The 24,785-nt window shown below is 42.5% G+C and overlaps 1 protein-coding gene across 4 annotated transcripts in view; it reads right to left on the reverse strand.

Moving 5' to 3' along the window:
• The window catches only part of RGL1 (ral guanine nucleotide dissociation stimulator like 1), a 291,692-nt gene that overhangs the window by 216,227 nt on the left and 50,680 nt on the right, over positions 1-24,785 (reverse strand). For 2 of the 4 annotated variants that reach the window (XM_016933978.4, XM_016933983.4), the window contains exon 2: positions 13,972-14,081. The exons of the other annotated variants lie outside the window; for them this stretch is intronic. The gene's annotated coding sequence lies outside the window, so the exon portion shown is untranslated. The remainder of the gene's footprint in view (positions 1-13,971; positions 14,082-24,785) is intronic. 4 annotated transcript variants of the gene reach the window in all.

Consider the following 24,785-nt stretch of genomic DNA (forward strand, 5'->3'; position numbering starts at 1 on the left):
CACCTCACCCCCCAACACCTCCTACATACTCATTAAGTGCAGTGGTGGGTGGGAGAGTTGGAGGGCTCCCAGAAAACTGCTCACTGAGGCTGGGAGCGACTGCAGGCTCCATGGGCTGAATGTCATTGAACTACATCCAGGGACAGTTCATGAGAGAAAATGACAGATGTCCTCTGGAATCTGGGTGCCTATGAACACAGAGCTTGGGTTCTGCTTCTCACTGAAGAGTTGGTTGGAACCAGTGTGCAAAAGTAGAGTGCAGAGGGTGTGCAGCAGGCTACCCTTTGCATAACGATGTGAGTTGCCCCGGATCTGAGTGCACACTGCAAAGGGTAACCCAGCCTTGAGACATCGTGTGTGACCCAGCCTAAAAGGGCTGACTCAATAACAGGTTGTGGGGTCAACCTCCAGGAGCAGGAGCTCAGGATAAATTCAAAGAAGGGTAAAGCAGAGACATCCCAAGTGAGGGGCCTCCAAAGATGCAGAAGTGTAGCTCAGGAGAGAGAAGACATATGTAAGCATGTCACATCTGGAAAGCATCAAGGGCCAAGAGAAAGATGGCACCCAGATAAGCAAGGGATTTTTGCCCTTTTTCTTCTAGTTATCCACTTCCACTACTTCTGTGATCCTGGTGATATGGTTTGACTCTGTGTTCTCACCCAAATCTCATCTCAAATTGTACCTGGTGGGAGGTGACTGGATCATGGGGGCAGTTTTCCCATGCTGTTCTCTTGATAGTGAGGGAGTTCTCACGAGATCTGATACTTCAAAAGTGGCAGTTTCCCCTGTGTGCTCTCTCCCTCTCCTGCCACCATGTGAAGAATGTCCTTGCTTCCCTTTCACCTTCTGCCATGATCGTAAGTTTCCTGAGGCCTCTCTAGCCATGCAGAACTATGAGTCAATTAAACCTCTTTTGTTTATGAATCACCCAGCCACAGGTAGTATCTTTACAGCAGTGTGAAAATGGACTAATACACCTGGGAAACACCTGCCAAAAAACAAGGGATGCAAAAACAAAAGAGCAAGAGGTCTGCCCTAGTCATGCCTTTCAGGAGTTCAAGTATGATAACCTTCCCCCTTACCACCAGTGCCTTTCCTGACCAGATCTCCGTCCTTACCCTCCTCCCAGTCTATACAGGGACCCAGGCACCTTCATAGGTCTTGGAGAGGTAAAGATGGTTCTCAAGTAGCAAGTTGGGGCTTAGAAGAAAGTGGGGGTGGGGGGGAGGCAGGCAGGAGAATGAGCTCCCACAGCACTGGTAAGAGTGTGCATCGAAGAGCCTGCAGTACCGAGTGGACCACCTGCTGAGAGCCATGAAGCGTGAGCAACAAGCCAGGCATTGAGAAGGGTGACCATGTAGAGTGAAAGTGGCACATAGGCCTGGAGGAGAGCAAGTTGTGGCTATGCTTCAAGGAGCTCACCAATGACATGATCACCACCAGGAATGCCAGGAAGTTGTTTCCAGTGCCAAGCATGTCTGGCCTGGCTTTAAGAGCCATGTACTCCTTCTTGCTGGACTTCATGGAGGCCCACAGTAAGCGCTGGAAGAAAACCGGAAGTGGGAACCAGGAATGGGTGCCAGAGGGCAAGCCTGAGCTGCAGGTGCTCAGGTGTGTGCCCATCCAGCCCAATTCCCCCAACTCAGGGCCCTACTAGATGAAGGTGCCCATCTCCCTCAGCAAAGTCAAGATCAACAACTAGCTACACAGAGGGGGCCTGATTATGTCAAACTCCTTAATAAGCACCAGCCTCGAATTCACATAGTGAGAGTGGGGTGTCCACAACACATGATCACTAGCCATTGCTTTCCGAGACCTAGTTCATAAATAACTGTGACAGCTTATCAGAATGAAGAGCTCACAGCTGAAAATTAAATACAATCCATTTGCAAAAGCTTCCCTGGATGCAAAGGAAAGAAGCAATTACAAAGATATGATGGAAGAACTCCAAGGCAGCCAGGAAGAACCCCAATCTAGGAACTCCCATTCAGTGGGTAGCTTATTCCTAGAACCAGTACCTTCTGTCCACCTGCCAACCCCCATCCTCAGTTTGGAGGCCTCCCTCACTTCCTTCCACATACAGCTGTGAAAGATACCCTGCCCTGAGGAACCAACATTCATCCTCCTACCCTAGCCCTGTGCTCACTGGAACAGTTCTCCAACACATTCTTGAAAGACTTTCCCTGAGGCCTGGAAGCTGGGTGGGAAGGGGGTGAGGGGGTGAATAACTCATCCCTTCTCAGGCCCAGTCCCAAGGCACAAGAACACTTGCGCCAGCAGCGTTCATCAGCAAGACAGCAGAAGCAGGAAGAGAGCCGGCCGGCAGAAGACACGTACCCCCTGAAGGCTGAGAGAGAGGCCGTCCGGGTACCGTGTAGCAGTTACATCAGACTGAGGCACTTCCTGTTTACAGGAGACTATAAAACCCCTGCCCGGTCTCATTTGGTGCTGATGCCATTTTAGGTCTCAGCCCATCTGCACCCAGGCACACATTAAAACAGCGCGTTGCTCCACACCGCCTTGTGGTGTTCATTGGCGCGCTCTCGGGGTTCAAACTGATACAAGAGCCTTACATCTGGTGCCGAAATTTGGAAGGGGCTCCGGTCCGCGTCCCTTGTGTCCTTCCACCCTGGACGGTAGTCCACAGCAACCGGACAAAGGAAGCTCCTCAGCCTCCAGTCACCTCTCTGTGCATGCACACCAGTCACTGATCTCATCTACTGATAAATTTCCCAGGAGCCGGGTTAACAGAGAAAAATCCACATGGCCTCTCTTGGTTTCTCCAATCCAAAGATCCAATGTTGGTCCAAGAAGGCTCTGGCATGTGCCAGGCACTCACTGATCATCTGGTCTTAGGGGGATGCCTCTAAGCCTGGTTGGGGACTGCCTCTGTGTCACTAGGTTGGGCAGGAGCTTGGTGATGAATTGTATCAGCATGCGCCTGAGCTAGGGTCCAGATACGGTCCCAGTCTTCTGGCGTGAGGGTGGAAGAGAGGATAACATAGAGGTCATGCCAGGTTAGTTCATAAGACTGGGTGAGGTACTGAAACTCTCTAATATAAGAGGTAGGGTCTTCTGGAAATGAACCAAGTCTTGTTAATTTTAGAGAGATCAGTGAGGGGGAAGGGAACATGAACAAGGCCTTGAAAAAGGCAGCAGTGACGATCGCTCCTTTTATCATCTCCCTCCGGCCGTCCAGGATGGTCTCCTTTTCCCTGTTCTCCCGAGCCTACCCTCCGTTATGGGAAATTCCCAGTCTTCCATTCCAAAAGGCAGCCTCTAGGCTGCCTCATAAAAAACCTGCAGACCTTAGGCCTCATGCAAGATATCCGCCCTAAGCGCCTTGTCTTTTTTTGCAATTCAATCTGGCCACAGTACGAATTACATAACAGGTCCCAATGGCCCACAAATGGAACATTCGACTTTATAATTTTAACTAATTTAAGCAATTATTGCCGACAACTGGAGAAATGGGGAGAAATTCCTTATGTCCAGGCCTTTTTGCACTCAGATCACAACCTGACCTCTGCAATTCTTGCTCACCTGTTCAAATCATTCTCCTCCATTCTCACCACCCAGATCACCTTCCTCCTCCCCACCCCACCTCTTTTTCCTTGTTTGATCCAGCAGTCTGCTGTCTACCTCTCCCAGCCCCTACCTCTCCCCTCTCAACCATCTTCTTTAACCCCCAAGCCTCCTCTTTAGCTTCTCAGCCGCCATCTTCCCAGCCGTCATCTTCCTAGTCAGCAGTATTCACTTCTTTTTCTACACCGTCCCCTCCTCAGGACAATTCTAGAATTGCCTGTACCCATTGTCCTCCCCCACCGCCCTCTCCTGAGGCTTGCAAATTCATCCTGCCACCTTACGCCCCTATCTTCCACTGCCTGTTAACTCAACCCCCCTTTCCCCATTCAAACCCTCAGCAGGAACCACTTCCAGGCTCTTCCTTCTCTCCTTCCCATACTCGCTCAGGTGCCATCTTTGGCCCATGCCCCACGCTTACTTCAGCGCCTGTGCTAGAGTGCCCACTTTGGGAAGTAGCAGGAACTAAAGATATTGTTAGAGTTCATGTTCCCTTCCCCCTCACTGATCTCTCTCAAATTAACAAAAGACTCGGTTCATTTCCAGAAGATCCTACCTCTTATATTAGAGAGTTTCAGTACCTCACGCAGTCTTATGAACTAACCTGGCATGACCTCTATGTTATCCTCTCTTCCACACTCACCCCAGAAGACTGGGATTGTATCTGGACCCTAGCTCAGGCGCATGCTGATACAATTCATCACCAAGCTCCTGCCCAGCCTAGTGACACAGAGGCAGTCCCCAACCAGGCCCCCCACTGGGATTATCCAGACAGGGCCCCTGGACGCCGCCATCAAGACCACATGATTGTGTGTCTCCTTACAGGACTCAAAAAGGGTGCTCATAAAGCAGTCAACCATGAAAAGCTTTCAGAAATCACCCAAGGTCCCGACAAAAACCCAGCCCTTTTCTGTCTCGTTTAACTGAAGCCATGAGAAAGTATACCAACCTAGACCCAGACAGCCCAGAAGGAACCACTATCTTAAACCTTCAATTCATCTCCCAATCCACCCCCAGTATTCGGCGCAAGCTTCAGAAGCTTGACAACAGCCTTCAAACCACACAACAAGACCTTCTTAATTTAGCTTTCAAAGTCCTTAACAATCGTGATGAGAAAAGTAAAAGGCAAAAAACAGGCAGAGTTTCAAATGCTTGCCTCTGCCATCAGGGGCTCTGTGGGCCCACGGGGCCGCAGCTCCACACAGAAGCCTCCTAGCAATCCACCTCCACCTGGTGCCTGTTTCAAGTGTGGCAGTGAAGGCCACTGGTCCAGACAATGCCCAAACCCAGGTAAGCCCACCAGGCTGTGCCCCCTCTGTGGAGGACCCAACTGGAAGTCAGACTGTGAGCAGCCCCCACAAGGACTGCCCCCATCCCTTCCTGAGCCAGTCAAAACCTCCTACTCGTATCTCATCAGCCTTGCTGCTGAAGACTGACAGTGCCCTGGAACAGACACCCCGGCAACTACCATCTCTTCATGTGATCCAAGGGTAACCCTGATGGTGGCAGGTAGGCCAGTATGTTTTTTAATTAATACCAGGGCAACCTACTCTGCTTTACCTAATTTTTCAGGACCCACCCAGTCCTCCCAAGTCTCTGTTGTGGGAATTGATGGACAAGTCTCCAAACCCCGAGCCACCTCTCCACTTTTCTGCTCCCTGCACACCTTTTCCTTCACTCACTCTTTCTTAGTCCTGCCCTCATGCCCAACTCTGCTCCTAAGTAGAGACATCCTTTCAAAACTCCACCCTACTCTCCACTTCCACATTCCCCATAGTACCCAACGCATCAACCCAGACCCCTCCGGGGCTTCTAACTTTCTTCTACTCCTCCAACCTCCCACCTTAAAACATGCAACCTTTCCTTATCCCCCATCCATAGTTAACCCCACTGTTTGGGATACTTCCACACCCTCAATCACAAAACACCACACCCCTGTCCACGTTACTCTTAAAGTCCCCACCCAGTTCCTATCACAGAAGCAGTATCCCATCCCCCAAGCAGCTCTCATAGGCCTAAAGCCTATCATTTCTCACCTCCTTGTCAGTCACCTACTCTGCCCAACAGACTCCCCTTTTAACACATCAATTCTACCTGTCGAAAAGCCAGATGGAACTTATTGCTTAGTCCAGGACCTCAGGCTCATTAACCAAGCCATACCCCTAGTATGTCCAGTAGTTCCTAAACCATATACTTTACTTTCTGCAATTCCCTCCAACACCACCTGTTTTTCTGTTCTAGACCTACAGGATGCTGTTTTCACAATTCCTTTACACCCTGCTTCCCAAAACCTCTTTGCCTTTACATGGGAAAACCCCGACACCCACCTTTCACATCAGCTTACCTGGTGCATACTAACTCAAGGTTTCAGAGACAGCCCCCACCTTTTTGGGCAGGCCCTGGCTCATGACCTCTGTACCTTATCCCTAAAACCATCCACTCTCCTTCAGTATGTTGATGATCTATACCTATGTAGACCCTCTCAAAGAGACTGCAATGTCCATACCATCTCTCTTTTAAACTTCTTGGCAGAATGGGGGCATCAGGTCTCCCCTAAGAAAGCACAAATAAGCACCCCCCCCAGTCACCTATCTAGGCCTAGCTCTTACCCCGCAAACCCGAGGGCTCACAACCGACGGCATATCCCTCCTCCAGTCCCTCCCACCTCCACAAACTAAGCAAGAAATTATCTCTTTTCTAGGACTAGCAGGATATTTTAGGCTCTGAGTTCCCTCCTTCGCTCTACTCACCAAACCATTATACCAAGCCACTAAAGGCCCTCTCCATGAGCCTTTAAACCCTGCACTGCCTATTACCTAACCTTTCCGTCTACTCCAGAAGGCTCTCACCTCAGCCCCCGTCCTCACTCTCCCAGACCTAGACCTCACCAAACCTTTCTCCTTCTACACCAATGAATGGTGTGGAGTTGCAATAAGTGTTCTAACCCAGTCTAAGGGACCCACCTTCCAGGTTGTTGCCTAAACAGCTTGAAGCCACAGTTCTTGGATGGCCTGCCTGCCTCCAAGCATTGGCAGCAGCTGCTGTCCTCACCCTTGAAAGCTTAAAACTATCTCTTCATGCCAACCTAACAGTGTATTCAACCCATAACATCAAAGACATGCTAGCTCACTGCAGTGTACTAAGTCTCATCTCTGCCCAACGGCTCCTCCAACTCTGTGCTCTATTCATAGAAACTCCCCACATCACCATGCTAACCAGCTCCTGTCTAAACCTGGCTACACTCTTACCTGAAGCTACAACCACCCAAGACCCTACGCACTCCTGTGTGAACACTGTTCAAACATTTCTTATACATTTTCCAAACCTAACAGACCAACACCTTCCAGATGCCTCCTTTACTTGGTTTGTAGATGGCAGCTCCTTCCTACATCAAGGACACCAACATGCTGGCTATTTTATAGTGTCACCCCCCACACACTATTGAAGCCAATATGCTCCCTCTAAGAACCACCTCCCAAAAAGCTGAACTCATTGCCCTCACTCAAGCTCTCACTCTAGCAGCCAGACAACAGATCAACATATATTCAAATTCTCATTATGCATTCCACATAGTGCACTCACACTCTTCCAGCTGGAAAGAACAGCATTTCCTAACTGCAAAAAACACTCCTGTCATACATGGCTCTCTCATCAACAAACTCCTTCAAGCTGCCAGGCTCCCACAGAAAGTTGCCATCATTCATTGCAGGGGCCACCAAACTCCATATGATCCTATAGCAGCTGGAAATGCACTAGCAGATTAGGTAGCCAAACAAGTACACCTACAACCTGTGCAAGGCCAGTTTCTGTCCCTGTCCTTGTTCTCTCCTCTTTAATCCTCGGAAGAAAAGGAGGACTTCTGAGCCCAAAACCTTCAAAAGCAAGGACCATGGTAGGTCAAGGAAGGGCGCTTCGTTCTTCCTCACTCTCAAACAATCCCTATCCCCCAAAGTCTCCACAACTTTTCCATGTCAGTTCCAAACCTCTCTTACAACTTCTCCGCCCTATTCTCACTTGTCCTCACCTTTCCAGCTGTGTTCAAGAAATCACCCAGTCCTGCTCTATCTGCCACTCAGTGTCACCCCAGGGCTCCCTCCAGCCACTGCCTTTTCCTACCCACCAAGCCCAGAGACAGGTACCTGGGCAAGATTGGCAAGTAGACTTCACTCACATCCCACCCGATAAACAGCTCCACTATCTTCTAGTCTTTGTCTGTACTTTCTCCAGGTGGGTAGTTCCAAACAACTTCAGAAGGTGAGGTTTGTGGTAAGTTTAATATCTCCAATTGTTGTCTTAACATAGACGATAATGGAAAAACAGTACTATAAATCGCTTCAAACATCAGAAAAGTAGCCCATGTACCAGTCCAAACCTGGAAGGGATGGGACCCAACAAACCTTCTAGGAGGGTGGTTCTCTAATTTAAGAGGATTTAAAATGCTGGTAGGGACAGTAATCTTCATCACTGGGCTCCTCCTGTTTCTGCCCTGTATTATCCCACTAATAATAAAAGCTAATAAAAGTCTTGTTGAAACCATAGTTAACCGCCAGACAATCCAGACGATGCTCCTGCTGCAATGACATGATGAATACCAACCCCTCTCTCAAAAATACCCCCAAAATTAAGTTTTTGTTTCCAAGGTGGCCACACCACCCCCTATGTCACGCTTGAAGTAGTTATTGAGAAAGTCGTCGCTTTTCCCTTTTTCTATAACCAAATAGACAAGAATGAAAGACTTTCCCCAGGGCCTGGAAGCCGGCGGGGGGAGGTGGTGGTGAATAACTCCTCACTTCTGAGGCCTAGTCCCAAGGCACAAGACCACTTGTGCCAACAGTGTTTGTCAGCAAGATGGCAGAAGCAGGAAGAGAGCTGGCCGGAAGACATGTACCCCCTGAAGACCGAGAGAGGTACTGCTGTCCAGGTACTGCATAGCAGTTACATCAGACTGAGACACTTCCTGTTTACAGGAGACTATAAAACTGCTGCCCTGTCCTCATTTGGTGCTGATGCCCTTTTAAGCCTCAGCCCATCTGCACCCAGGCACACATTAAAACAGCGTGTTGCTCCACACCGCCTTGTGTTGTTCGTTGGTGTGCTTTCAGGGTTCAAACCGATACAAGAGCCTTACAATTCTGACAATTCATCTGTGTGTTTATCCATGCTCCAATCCCCTGTCAGTTGGTCCAGCCTCGAATGCCTGCCCACATCAGTATGTGCCCCATGAGTCATAACACCAATCCATCTACTAGCTCTAGGATCCCCACTGTATGAAGGGACTGTCACAGACACAGACACGCCTGACAGCCAGTACAATGCCTCAGCCCAACATTACTGGTAGCCTCATAGACAGCCATGTCACCACCTTCCATGTGAATCAAGACCTATGTCTTGAAATATGCAATGACTTTGCAACCAGCGTTCATCTGATGGATCTACTAGGTATAAAATGGCGGTCACATGGGTCAAAGGAAGGAAATAAAGCCTTATTAACTTCATTTTAAAATAGAAGAAGGAATACATATTCTACTATTTATCAAAAAGTCCCATCACCACCTCCCACTTTGCTGGTAATCTGCAGTGGCAGTGTTGTCCTGAGTCATCTAGGTGAATTCAAGGCTGGAAGCAATGCAGTTGGGCCTAATTCACCATGATTCACAGAAAAAAAAAAACTGTTCACTAGGGTCCAGAAACTTCTTGTTTGTTTCTCATATAGCATATAGATGACTTTGGCATACCAGAATTTGTAAACAATGGTCCTACTTTAGTGAGATAAAAAACAAACTTTCATTCTCTTCCTTGTTGCTTTCAAGTAATGTTCAGGCTTCTTTTGTGTCAGGTATCATAGCTAGAGTTGACATACCTAGAGTTTTGACAAAGTAGCCAAAGACAATAAGCAGAAAGCATTTTCTGCAAAATAAAGACATTATGCAAAAAACAATAAAATATTATTTTATTTTATTTTTTTCGAGATGGAGTCTTGGTCTGTCACCCAGGCTGGAGTGCAATGGCGCAATCTCAGCTCACTGCATCCTCTGCCTCCCAGGTTCAAGCAATTCTCTTGCCTCAGCCTCCCGAGTAGCTGGGATTACAGGTGGCTGCCACTACGCCCGGCTAATTTTTCTATTTTTAGTGGAGATGGGGGTTTCACCACATTGGCCAGGCTAGTCTCGAACTCCTGACCTTGTGATCTGCCTGTCTTGGCCTCCCAAAGTGCTGGGATTACAGGCGTGAGCCACTGCACCCGGCCAATAAAATATTATTTTAAAAAAGAAAAATAGAAAAATTAAGAGCCTAACATTATTGAAGGCAGTGGAGGGTGGGGTGGGATTTTGGGTAGAGGTTGTTCCCTATTTCACTTCCCATTGAATTCCACCCATTTAATAAAACTGGTTGCACAAAAGATTGAGAGAGGACTTCAAGCCTTTCTTGATAGACCATACACCTCTGTCCTACTCTACCTCTCCATTCCTATCAGTCATACAATCCGGGGTAGGGAAATGGAACACACCTCCTATTCTCTGTCATCAGTACCTTGAAAATGAGGGTTTAGACTAATAACCAGGCAATCTCCAAGGTCAGTTGCAGACCAGCTCTGAAATTAAATTACCTTAAGGCTTCAGAGAACTAAAAACCATTCTTTCATCAAATGGTTGGAAGTCCCTGGGACAGTGGATTGTTATTCCCCAAAACCAAAACCTAGGATCTATCCTATCAACAAATCTGTGTGTGATCTCAAGGGCAACAATTGATCAATCTAAATCTCAATTTCCCCATCTGTTGCAAAAGATTCTTTAATCTTGCAGCCATAAAAAAGAATGAATTCATGTCCTTTGCAGGGACATGGATGAAGCTGGAAGCCATCATTCTCAGCAAACTAACATAGGAACAGAAAACGAAACACCACATGTTCTCACTCATAAGTGGGAGTTGAACAATGAAAACACATGGACACAGGGAGCGGAACATCACACACCGGGGCCTGTCAGGGGCTCAGGGGGAAGGAAAGGGAGAGCATTAGGACAAATACCTAATGTATGTGGGGCTTAAAACCTAGATGACAGGCCGGGCACGGTGGCTCAAGCCTGTAATCCCAGCACTTTGGAAGGCCGAGGTGGGCGGATCACAAGGTCAGGAGTTCAAGACCAGTCTGACCAACATGGTGAAACCCCGTCTCTTCTAAAAATACAAAAATTAGCCAAGTGTGGTGGTGTGCACCTGTAATTCCAGCAACTCAGGAGGCTGAGGCAGGAGAATCACTTGAACCCAGGAGGCAGAGGTTGCAGTGAGCCGAGATCACACCACTGCACTCCAGCATGGGCGACAGAGTGAGACTCTGCCAAAAAAAAAAAAAAAAACCTAGATGACAGGTTGATAGATGCAGCAAACCACCATGGAACACGTATACCTATGTAACAAAACTGCACATTCTGCACATGTATCCCAGAACTTAAAGTCAAATTAAAAAAAAAAAAGATTATTGAAACCTGCTTTCTGTCCATTTTTCTGAGACACAGGAAGACGTCATGTGAGATCCCATATTTATGATACTATACAGATGCTCCTGGAATAATACTACAAAGTTGAAATCCAACCATTATGTTTCCCTCAGAGACTGGATCCAGTGCTACCAACTCAACAAAGCTACTATCATCAGCCTGCAATTCCTTTCTTCCCATAAAACCACTCATCATAATTGAAGTGGCTAGTGGTGCAGTATGGCTTTTTGTGGGACTTAAATGGGTGGGCAATTCCCTATTACTTTGTCAGGTCTGAGCAGGTTGAGGGTAGGAGTGGGAAGAGGGATTAGAACTTAAAATCAGTCTGGTCACAGCGACTAGTATACTCCCATGCAATACGGGAAGGCTTGGTCTGGCAGGCAAAACACCACATCTGATATACAATGGTCCAGTCAGCAACAGCAAAAACAAACAAAATGAGGTGTCATTGCACAACATAACATCAGAAAATTGTAAGGTAGACATTCCTAGGAAGGTCAGGAATGCAGATCATAAGCTTCGAGGAAGTCTGTCAACAGATTGTAGAACCCAGACTTCGAGCTGGAATTTGGGCTTGAAGAATGAGGAAGGGGCTGATGAAAAGGTGGGTAAACAAGAACCAAGACAGTCAGAGGCTGGTTATTTAAAAGAGAGTACAAGGGACAGCATATTAGAACAAAGCAAACATTGAAACATTCCAATCAGGGCTAAAAGGCAGGGGCAGGCCAGCAGCAGCGAGGGAAATAAATCAGAGGCAGCCTGCACATACGATTGATTTAGTGATCTAGTGGCTCTAGCTGGGGATAGAAGGGATCCTGGATAAAGAAAACCAGACTAGGCCTAACCTGCATATTTATTAGATTGATCAGAATCTTCAGACAATAGGATAATATGAAAATCAAGGAATCTTTCACATTAAATTTCATCACTTGCTCCACTCTAAATAGACTGATTATACAGAAAGATGGGCTCTCTAGAACATTCCTTGGAGGACTCTGTAAGGTGGGCATAGAGATAAAGATGGAGTTAAAGTCCAAGTCTACGACCTGGAGCAATTTTGGAACAAGCCTTGATGTAGGACTGTAGATGGGACTACAATATAGTTTCAAGGATGCTTACTCAGTCTGGACCAGTAGTATTTAAATGGTAAAAATGAATTTAAAAACATTGTTCAGGGTAAGTTACATCAACACATGTGAAGGAAACACACTGGGTGAACCCTATTACCTCCTGAGCTACTGACCCCACAGTGAATGTGTTAAATGACCAGGCTGCCCTGCCTCTGAAATATTGGTACCATTGTCAGATATCACAGCTCACAGCACCCAAGACTGGGCATCCAACATATGTGATGAATAAGACAGCTAAAATCTTTATAATTCAACTAAATGAGAGTATGGATGTTATAGCTCTTCCTATTCTCCATTTTTGTACACTTTGTTCCTGTGGCCAAACCTAAGGGAGTTTATAGCCTTGAAAAACACTCAATACATACATCAAAACAGAGGAAGGTATTTAAATGACTTTGAACATACCATGAAGTAACTCATTCACAACGTGACCAAGTCTACAAATGATGAGTAAGCCATAGGAAAGCAACTGAAAATGACTTATAAGAAAAGCAATTGAAAAAAAGTATTCAAGTAGTTCCTATAAGCTTCAGAAACAAGTATTAGGAGGTAACAAAATGGCAGCATCTCTTAAAACTATGTTGGATAATGTCATGTTAAGTGTTAACTATATTAGAGTGCTGTCTTTAAGTTGTAGCATTTCAAAATAATGTGTAATAATTTTGGCAATGAGATCAAAATTTACTTTTTGTATCAAAGTATTTTTATGTGTTCCAAGGCAAGGCACTGGTGCAAATATTTCAGATGAGACAAAGATTTTTGTTTTGTATTGCTGCTAAAGGTTCTCTCAAGTTCACTCAAACATAGCATGGTTGTTCTATTTTAGGCATTGTATCAAAGTATAGGAAAACAGAAATCATTTCCTGTTTCTAAAAGGGAAGAGAATTAATGCAGGAAATTCTTTACAAAGGTGACCAAGGAATTGAGTCCTAAACAGGGAAGAGTGAATAAGCCAGGGATTAGCAACAGTTGGAAGCCACTACCACTCCTAGACCAGAGAGAAAAGGAAAAAGGGGTGTTACAGAACGCAAGGGCTGAGCCCACCAGGGTGTGCTGGTCAATGTTTAACAAATTGGTTCTCTGTCAGTGGAAAGCCAGGATTTGGCCTATTTTAAGTCATCAATGTGATATTGATGGAGTTGGAAAAACATAAACATGGAGTTGAAAAAAATAAACAAAATTGTCCCTCATGAACTGGTGTGAGCTGGCTCACACACTAGGATGGAATCATTTGACAGAAGCTGTGGCCATGGCAGGAAGCTGACAGCAGCAGACAAGGAGGGGAAAATCCCCTGGCTTCTCCAAGCTGCCTCTCATCATGCATTACTGCCTGCAATTAGGTCAACCCAGACAGAAAGATGCCCAACCAAGAGAAATGCAACCTGCAGGGACCAGCCCCGCTACAACTCACACAGAGTACAGTGGGGAAGGGAGAGAACTGAGATACTTGGAATCCTACTGATATTTTCAATATACTCAATTAGATTAACTTAGCAATGTAGGGTTGAAATGCATGATACCTACATCTGCAGATGAAGTACCAGCACGCAACTAAAAATTCAAATTTGGCCTCAGCATACAAAACCAATGACGGTTTTTAACCTTTGAGTAAATATTTAGCAGGAGTGGGCACTGAGGTATCTGGATTGAATATCTCATGATGTTATAACGTGCATTTAAGAAGCATTTTGTGCAATACAAGGAGAATTTAAAATGATTAAAATTCCATTAATCACATTTCAAATTTCAAATTAAACGCTCACCATGCATTCAATTCATTCAGGAACCATTCCTCTGTGCAAACTGTTCCAAACACTTGGCATATAGTAGTGGACAAGATGGACAAAATCTCTGCCCTTGAGGAAACTGCACACTAGTAGAAAAGGAAGACAATAAAAATAAATAAGCAAACCATGTAAAATATTAGAAAATAATAAACACAATAGGGAGAAATAAGCAATGGAATGGGGATAGTGAGTGATTAGGGCCGTTACAATTTTTAAAAGGTTGGGAGAGAAAGGCCTCACTGATAAGGTATCATCTAAGCAAAGACTTGAAAGAAATGAGCAGTAAGCCATGGGGGTTTGGGGCGGGAGCAGGGGAAAGTGCCCTGGGTGGAAGTTGCTCAATGTATTGTAAGAACAGCAAAAAGACTGCAGCAGTCAGGAAAGAGGCACTACAGATCACGTAGGCCATTGTAAGGTTTCCAGCTTTTACCATACACATTGTAATTGGGAGCTACTGGAGAATTTTGAGCAAAGGACTGGATCAATTTGGCTGCTGTGTTTGAAATAGACTGTAGAGGTCCAACAATGAAAGCAGGGAGGCCAGTTAGGAGGCAACTAGAATAGTTCAAGCTCTAGAGAATGATGTGGCTTAGGTCAGGGTGGTAGAAGTAAAGGTGGCAAGAATTGGTCAGATTCTAGATGTATTTGAAACATAGGTACAGTAGGATTTGCCAAAGGATTGGATGGAAGATGTGAGAGAAAGACCAGAAGTTCAGGGATGACTAAAATTTGGGGCCTGAGAGATGACAACTCTGAGTGGAACAGTTTTTGGGGGAAAGATCGGGTTTTGTTTTTGAACATGAGAAGTTTGAGATGTCAGATATTTACAAGAGGTTGCATCAAATTGGAGAGAACATTATCTTGTGTTCAGATAGAGGCCTGGGCTGGAGATATAAATTTGGGAGTTGTCAATATATAGATGGAGTTAAGGTCACGAAAATGCATCAGATGCCTAATGTTTGTGGATTGAGCCTGGCAACCTTTGTCAACTGAGGTTATGTGAAGAAACATTAAGACAAAGCCCTAAGGCACCCATTGTATGTGATGGATTAACTTCCTTCCTATGCACCTAGAACTAGTTATTTTCCTTGGAAAAAGTTGAGAAAATATTCTCTGGAATCATTTTTTGTGTCCTTGGTTCAGATGAGAAACCAGGTTGAAAAGGACTGATAGGGAGTTTGAGATAGTCAGGACAATGACGGGGGCACAGAAAGGAAGCTGAGAAGTGGCCTTTGAGATGGGAAGAAAGCCAGGAGAGCGCGAGCCTTGGAGAGTAAGTGGAGTGATCAAGAGTGTCAGACGCTGATGATGGGTCCCATGAAGTGAGAACTGAGAATTTATGGACAGATTTGGCTACACAGAGGTCTAGGGACCTTGACAAGTGCTGTTTCAGAGGATGGTAATTGGACTGGGCTTAGGAGAGAAGAGGAAAAATGAATATTTTCAGGTATAGTTAGATAGTGATTCAAAGTGGGTCCAAAACTACCTGTTAATAATTTCTCAAGTGTCTGATTCAATCAGATTGAATAATATTTTCAGTAGGCTTAGCTTTTAAGAAAATTATACCTATTTTCAAGAATTTATCTGTAAATCAGTTTTTTTTTCAATAGGGGACAACCGAACAAAACTTTAAAATATATTAGATATTAAGGCTCCAACTCACATCTACAAATCTAGATTTCAAATACTTGTGTTCATAAATAGCTTCGTTAATGTTACTGGTTAATTTGAAAATAAGTAGTTATTAGAAACCTGAACTTGTGAAATAAATTCATGCTAAAATAGAACTTGTAGCTTTAACATATTGAACTTTTACTTAAGTTTCATTTGCAGAATATTTAAAAATCACTGACACAATCTAGTCATTTCTATTATTTTAAACTTCCTTTTAAACACATTACATATGTGGAGAGCTTCAACCACTTGAAAGTTGGTGGCTGACAGTATAAAATATACATTCCATAGCCCTCATGATCCACTAGTCTGTTCAAATAATTTGTACAAATCACATAAATTCTCTGAAACCTGGTTTCTTTTTCTGTAGAACAGGAATCATAATACTGGAAGCATTCATTAAAAATGCTTTACGAGTCTAGCAAGTACAGTCTCTCATTAGTGATAGTAAGTGACATATTAACCCTGGACTAACTAGACCAATTAGAAAATGTGAGATGTTGGCTGGCTTAGGCAGATGGCCCAGCTGACTCAGGTGAATGGAACAAAAAAGAATCTAAAATAATAGAAAGTGGAAATATAATGTGCAGAGCTCCTATCAAGGACTTTTTGGCATCCTCGCTGTCAAGCCGATGCTTTCCTGGAAGCTTTTGGGGGCCACAGGCATGATGTCATATCTGAAAGAGCAGACTCCACACATGCACTGTGTCATACACACCTTCACTTACATGGCTTCAGCTCTTTTCCACTTAGATCATCCAAGAGCTTTAGTGATTGGAGCATGGATACTTGAGATTCTGTGGACTCCTTTGCTTTTCACTTTCAAGGCTTTCTGAAAACAGCTGCAGAAATACCAAGACCTTTGGAAAAGGCTGATCTTACTACATTTTCAGCCAGACTGCAAGCTGAGAGAAGTGGAAATATTACCAGCCTGTTTTCCTGAAATCCCTGTCAGAGCTGCTCCAGCAATTTCTTGGCTTTCCATATGATCTCAAAACAGGACAATCTCATTTTCCAAATCCATCTGCTTTTTCAGCTTTACTTCTAGCCTTACATTTAAATATGCAATTAAGTCAGGCACAATAGCCCCACAGTCCCAGTAGTACCCAGATCTGCAAATCTGAGTTATCATGACCATAGAACATATAAATCAGATGGTAAACTCCAATCACAAATCCTCTACCCAGTGGTTCAACTCCAAGAAATCCATTACCAGCAACATACTGCAGTATATTTTCAGACAAGCTAAAAGACAAATGCTTTATGTTGAAATGATCTATAGCAAGGGTTGTGACTAGGGTTGGCAAATGTCAAGAATTTCAGTTAATATTATCTCATAGCTAGAGATTTCAAATCCAGAATAACATAGAGGAAGGACTGAAAGAAAAAATGGTCATCAATGTTTAATGTAAAGAATATGGGTCAAGAACTTCAAACTAATCTTTCATTCACTCAGTCTGGTATTAGCAGATTCAGGAAGCTGTTGTAAACAAGTAGCTCTGCACAGCCCACTCCTGCCTGTGTGGAACTACACACACTAGCCGCAGCTCAACACACCGCACTCTCCTGGGGACTGCTGCATCCAAGAACTCATGCAGCCAGTCCTCTTGGAAATAAAAGTTAACCTTTCCCTTCCCCAGAGACATAAAATTCTCTCTAATAGTCCCTCACTCAGAGCTGTTTTCTGGGCAAATGTCCACAGCAACACCCATTCAGAAAATCAGAAATCAGGTTGCCAAGTAAATGAGAAGTTAAAGAGACAATATTGAGAAAACAGGCCATGTTGTGCCATGCCATAGCAGCCCTTCACAATTTCTAGGAGACTGATTAAAATTTGGTTCAGGCCCAAGACACAAATATATTTTTTCAAAGGGACAGAGTAATCCTGGGAAGTCCAATCCAAAGAAGACTAAAGGGTCAAGGTCAACTTAAAGTCTGTTCCAAGGGTCCTCTGATCAGTCTGGACTGCATCCAACTTCTGGTGCCTGTCTCAATTCTAACTCAAAGCAGGTGCTCAGCTCCAGAACAACACTTTACTGCCTGAAACAAGAAGGCCTACAGGTAGTGTAGGCACTACACAAGTGTATTCTGGTAAGCAGTGAGGCTTCACTTTTGGTTTTATTCTGGCTCAACTGTCCACCCTCAGGATTGGAGCAGAGCTAGACCAGCTTCTCATCCTCCCTTCATGTCCCTTCCACCAGTAGGCACTTGTGACCAAAAAAAAAAAAAAAAGTAATCTAGAATGCCACTTCACCATGTCAGATAGCATGAACTTAAGAAAGAAAGAGAGTAAGGAGGGGAGGAATGATCGAAAGAAAGAGAAGAGAGGGAGGAAAGAAGAAAGGAAGGAAGACAGGTCTATTTTTGAAAGCAAGATAAAAGAAGAACTAGGGGACCAAATCATTTTCAGCTTCCAGGTAAAATGTGCCTTCCACCAACCTAAGACATTCAGAAACAGGCAAATGGCATACTTTTAGGACTCTGGCTTTCCTATAGCCTTCTAGGACTGTTAGGATTTACTTTGTTCTGTTGTGTATATTTGATATATTAAACATTTCTGGCTGGGCACGGTGGCTCACGCCTGTAATCCCAGCACTTTGGGAGGCCGAGGTGGGCAGATCACAAGGTCAGGAGACTGAGACCATCCTGGCTAACAAAGTGAAATCCCGTCTCTACTAAAAACACAAAAAATTAGCCAGGTGTGGTGGCACACGCCTGCAGTCCCAGCTACTCAGTAGGCTGGGGCAGAAGAATTGCTTGAACCTCGGAGGCAGAGGTTGCAGTGAGCTGAGATCGTGCCACTGCACTCCAGCCTGGGTGACAGAGTGAGACTCCATCTCAAAAAAAAAAAAAAATTTTTTTTTATCTCCCTGCTAGCATTTTTTGCTTTTTAAAAACAATTATCATATAGTTAAATGGACTTTTGGGGCAGATGATTCTATGAATTTTAATGCATATAGATGTGTGTAAACACCACCGCTATCAGGATCCAGAACAGTTCCATGACCCCAAGAAACTTCCTGTTGCTACCCCTTTATAGTCACTGCTCCCACCCTAGCTGCAACCACTGATCTGTTCTTCATAAATAGATTGTTGTTTGTTCCATATTCCCTTTGTAATGCTATTGTTTATAGAGTGAGAGTTAAGCATCTTGTTACTATAGTTGTTTTAACTAATTATAGCAAAATGTATTCAAAATAAAAGTAAATTTATGTTAATAAGCACGAAACTATAAAAGGTGAACTACCTGAACCATGACTTTTAATTCCAGCCAAAGTCAACCTGGGACTGGGCAACCTAGAAAACTCAATCCTGTTTACAAAGGCCTGGACCTTCTCTCCTTCCCCAGAGAAGCTTCATTCACCCTGCTCCTGAATGCCCTTTAATCAGCCTCATTTTCAGAACTGATGATGTATATGGTTCATCTAGTCATGACCCACTGCTCCCCATTGGGAATGGATTGCACTGTCTCCTGTGCACTAGCCACTTCTGGATCCTCCAAGTAATTTGTTCACTAGGGCCAACCTCCAGCCTTCGGCCCCAAGACTTAGGAATGGTCATGAGGCCAATACACTTTCTCATTCCAACCTCATCCCTAGCGAGTGGCAAGTTCTGAAGATACTACATTCCTCAGCTTGCAATACAATAATCTGAAATATCTCCATATATGTATCTGCCACATATATGACTTTATAGAAAATATAAGATATTAAGAACTCAAAAAGTATATTACACAGAATAATGTAATTATATATATATTAAAATATATATTATGATTCTCATATTCATATATACATAAATATATGTTACCAGATTCAATAAATAAGATTAGATCACCACAGAAATGATAATACATTTTGAACATTCACTGAAGTGGCCCTTTATGTTGAATCATTAAGAGTTGAATAGACTATTTCTCATAAAATTGTATGATCTGAGCATTTTTCTTAATGCTTGACTTTAAGGCTATTAAAATTCAACATTATTAAATTAACATTAGTTATGCATATTTCAGGTTTATAAATCAAAAATGCACAAGTTTCCAGTGTCAACAAATTTCTCAGGTCCTCCAATTAAACTGAATTCTATGTAAAAATATGGCTTACTAATGTTTAAGATATAATTGAGGTTTATATACCCATTCCCTCTCTCAACATTACTATCTTCTTTAACTATTATCCAATTAATTACTCTCCTAAAGATAGAATTATGGGAAAATCCCTTTTGTATTATTCGTTTGCATAAACTTAACAACTTTTTTGTTCCTCAATTACTGGGCTCTTATCAATTACATAAACCAATAATATGGAACTCTTTTTTATTGCAATCCTTTTTGGAACAAGCCAGGAAACAAAGGAACAGCTTATTTTTTCATAGATCTCTTTCCTTCCTCCTTAACTCACAATTGCAACATGATAGAGCTATCACTTCAGGGCATGTGATAGCGTAACACTCACCCAGAAGTAGAAATCCATCACTCCTATCTCTGATATATTAGTATGTTAACCTCTAGTTGGCAATGGCCCAAAGAGGGGCTCCAATCCAAATGTTTTCTATACAAACTGAGCATCCAATATTAAAAGAATCCGCATCTATGGCAAATAACCAAGTCATGTTCATTTTATTCAGTTTTTATGATGAAATGCAGATTTTTCATTATGAGGCAAATCCCTACATTCAAAAACCTAAATAGAATAATCCTTAAAAAATAATGTTTGCTGGTTAAAGCACTAACAATTTTCATTTTTATTTTTTATTTTTATTTTTTAAAGTTCCAAAATTTAATTTATACTTTAATCTACAAATCCAAAAATCTCAGTGAACCCCAATCAGGATATATACAACATAAACCTCAATTAGGCATATCATGTCAATGACAAAAGCATAAGTTGTTCAAGAAGTGATCTTAACATGACTTGCTTTCCATTAAAATAACTTGAGTCACTACTTGATGTCATAAACTTCAAATATGCTAACGTGCTAAGTATAAAAAGCAAAACTATTAACAAGTAGAAGAAAAATCAGTGGGAGAATGGGCATACTTTTACATGATCTGGTTGAAATACATTCTTTTTTTTTATAAGTACCTCATCTTTCTAGCACTAACAATTTTTAAAAATTATTTCTGCCTTTGAATTAAGTATATTTTCATTTGGGCAACAATGGGATACATTTTCATTCACTTTTAGTTCAGTAGTTTCTCTCAAACAGGCAGTGTAGCCTCCATCGCTTAGATGATCTCTTTTGACAATCAGCTAAAGATACAGCATGTTAGTGATACACTTTCAGGGAAAGATCATTTAATAAATATTGATACCTATATTGTTAGCCTGAATCTCCCTCCTCCCTTCACCTCCCTACCCCATCGAATTCTTCCTTTTTCCCTTTCTTTAAGACTTCATGAAAAGATAAATAATGATAATGCTACCTATTCGTGATTACAACTACAAAACGTAACATTCTTTTAAAATCTGCATCTACTTCTTTCAAAGCTGAGAATTCTCCCTGGAAAACTGCTCATATAAACATACATACAACATTTTGCAAATAATTCCAGGGGTTCAAAGCATCTCTAAAATCCATCCATAGGTGTAGAAAGTGTCTGTGGTCTCCCAGAGTAAACACTGCTCCACAAGCCAATTCCCACACAGCCACCCATTCAACTCCCACCTAGCCCAAGGCTTGCCACTTCATCAGCCCTTCCTTCAGTCAATACTGCTGAGCCCAAATTAACTTGTGGCTCCTCATGAAGCCTTTCCAAGCTCCTTCAACTCATGTGGGTTTCTAACTTTTCTAACTTCCTCATAGACACACAGTCAAGTCTTACAACTTAGCCTTCAATTTCCCTCTAGATGATTCATACAGGTAAATTAGGCCCTTAAACCTAACTGGTAAACCCCTGAAAGCAGATACAATGTACCTCACATCTCTGCAGTTTCCCCCACAGCACCTGGCACAGTGCCAGAAGCTGAATGAATGTTTTTTATTGCATAATCAACCCATCCCTCTGCTCATCTTCTGGGTAGCCTCTGTCCCACCACCCCTACTTGCCCCACAAGGATGAGGCCAGGAATCACAACTTTATGAGTTGTATCTATGTTATGCAGTGATCAGGAGCTATCACTCACTTTTTTATTTATTCACTCAGCAGACATTTATTAAGTTCCTACTATATGTCAAGCACTAAGGTAGGTACTGGAAATACAAAAGCAACAGAAATGTAAGCAAATTATTGATGATGTGTTACATGCAATAACAGAGTTACATACAAGGCAGCAATAGAAAGGAGCAACTATCTATCTAGAGATGTTAGTGAAGTCATAGTGGAGAACAGGGTGCTTGAAATAGATGCTAAAAAAAATTGGTATGAATTTAAGCAAATGACCCAGGATGGGAAACGCATCCAGGAGAGAAACAGCAAATGCAAAGACACAAATGCATGAAGATAAAATGTCTCTTATCCTCTCTTCACCTTCCCTGGTCAGCCCTGGCATGAGCCTCCATTTCAGTAAGGCCAATTCAGTTCACCTTTAGGATTATTTACATGAACTAAGTAATGGGAATATATATATTTTAATTTACTAAGATGCACTGCCTAGCAAATATGAATTTCAAAATACTAAATAAATTTAGTATTGTGGGTTTGGAAATCCAATCCAAATCCAAATTATGGGTTTGGAAAGAAATACATGTGGCTGACTCAACATTCATTTTATTGGGTTACATATTTTTATAGAGAATATTTTTAATACAATTTTAATTTTAATGATCTGTCTGCCTTTAAGGGATAAAATAACATCAAGAAAAATTGCTGTAAAGTTATTTATTCAATGTTTCCATTCCTGTATCATTTACCTCTCCAAGTGAATTTCAGTTTCTCTGTCTGCTGGCTTTGTAAACCTCTCTTTGGACTTTAACAACTATGGAATCATTTTTACTGTGAAGTTTAATATCCTGCTTTAAAATCCAAATATGATTCACATATTGCATCTTCAATATTTCTAAAGCAAAATGGTCTGCTTGGGAATTTTTTTAAAATGACTTTTCTCCAGAATACTTAAAAACATACCTTCCAATATCTGGAAAGGGGACTTATTTAAATACATGCATAATACTGTTTTCCTGCCTTTTATTTTAAGAAGACAAATTAATAATACTGCTGAACTAATTTTAACAAATACTAATGGTATTAAAATGCATCAATAGTCTGGCTTAAAAAAAAGTTGAAAAAATGTCAAGAATAAATGGTTGCAGAGGCGTCAGTCTTGGCACTTAATACTTTTTCAGAGACCTGAGCCTGTAATTGCTTTTAAAGACATGAAAGTCCTTGCTGTCTCTCTCTCTCTCTCTCTCTTCAGTAGATCCAGAGATTTCATTTTGAGAGCCTGGAGGATGCTCCAAAATTTATAATAAAGACATAAAGCCTCACTGATGGTGCTATATAAAAGGTGTTTTTACTGTTGTTAATCTCAGATACACATAAGCAAGCAAAAATTTCCCAAGGAAGTAATTTAAAACTATTTAGAGCTGTTTCATGAATCTCTGAGTTCAGATCTTGGCATCTTTGTAGCCATTGGAGTTCTGGGACCACAAAGTTGAAAACAGCAAGAGAATGAAGCCCTGGATCCTCATACTAGAATGGTGAGATAATGATAATCAGGATAATATATTACACTTGTATTGTGCTTTATAATTGTAAGAATTATTTCCCAAGATTCATCTCATGTGATCATCCTAAACCACCAACAGAAATAACAAGCCTAGATTTCAGAAGCAAGACATCCAAGGTCATGTGGCCAGCTAGTGGCAAGACTAGAATCAAAACCCAGATCTTGCTGACATAAAATACCTTTTCCATTACACTAGATATAGAATGACCAATCAATCTCTCTACCCACTCTTCCCTCACTTTGTTTTCCATTTCTTAAAAGAATCATTGATTTTTTAAAATATATAGTATTTCAGGATCCTCAAACCTTCATTTTAAGTTTCCAGTTTTAAAAATTTATTCATTGGCCCGGTATCGAGTTCCTCTTTATTCAAAGTTAGCCTTAGTGGAAGAAGGGCAGTCCAAAGCAAATAAAGATGTTTTGCATTCACTTCTCTTTGTTCCCTTTTATATCATTGTTGAAGCACATACTGAATACCTCTCTCAACCAGCAAAAGTTTCTTCCCAGTCATTTGTTGAGCCTTGCTTCTCTGAGAAAGCACTGTGATGGTTTCCTTTTCAGATTTCCACAGAAAATCTCCCAAAAAGATCTCAGGGAGCATAAAATGCATTCAGCAAGGCCTAAGTGATACTGTATATCTAAGATAATAAGACTCTAATATCAATCTCAAGAACACATTATTAAATAAAAGTTTTTCAGTTCTTTCAACGCTATACAAAACAGCGCTGAGAAAACCAGCAAAGGAATAATTTTCCTGAATTCCCAACTACTGAACAAGCACCAGACTTCTTCTATTAATTAATTTGTTTGTTTACAGGTTCAACACGAAACCTACCTGCCAGCAGTGTTCTAGGTCTTGGGAATTCAGTGGTGACAAGATAAAAGTTTCTGCCTTGCAGAGCTTACATTCTAGAAGGAAAGTAAGACAGACAATAGATCCAAAAGCCAATAATACCAGATATTGTTAAATATAATGAAAAAAATAAAAAGGTAATAGGATAGCACATAATGGTGATGACAGACAGAGGGGAAGCAGGAAAACCAATTGGGATGTGATTATGTTAGCCTAGGTAAGAGATGAACTTATGTTAGGGAAACGTAGTTAGAATCAGCATGTGCTGATGGATTGATGTCACGCTTGAAGAAGAGAAAAACCAAAGGTTATTCCAAGGTTTGTGCTTAGGCAAATGGATAGCTAATGATGCCAATAGCTAAAATGGAGAAGTCTTTGGGAGAAAAAAGGTAGCGGTGAGGACATCAAGCATTCTCTTTATTGCCAAGTCAAGGTTTGAGATGCCACTGAGGCGGAGATGTATTTTTTTAAATTGCATATACAAGTCTGATGCTCAGGGGGGAAGGCAGGGCTAAAGATACAAATTTGAGAGTCATCTCAAATACAGATGGTATTTAAAGTCATGGGACCAGAAGCATTCACCTAGGTATAGG

This window comes from Pan troglodytes, chromosome 1 (assembly GCF_028858775.2).
Source record: "Pan troglodytes isolate AG18354 chromosome 1, NHGRI_mPanTro3-v2.0_pri, whole genome shotgun sequence".
Taxonomy (NCBI): Eukaryota; Metazoa; Chordata; class Mammalia; order Primates; family Hominidae; genus Pan; species Pan troglodytes.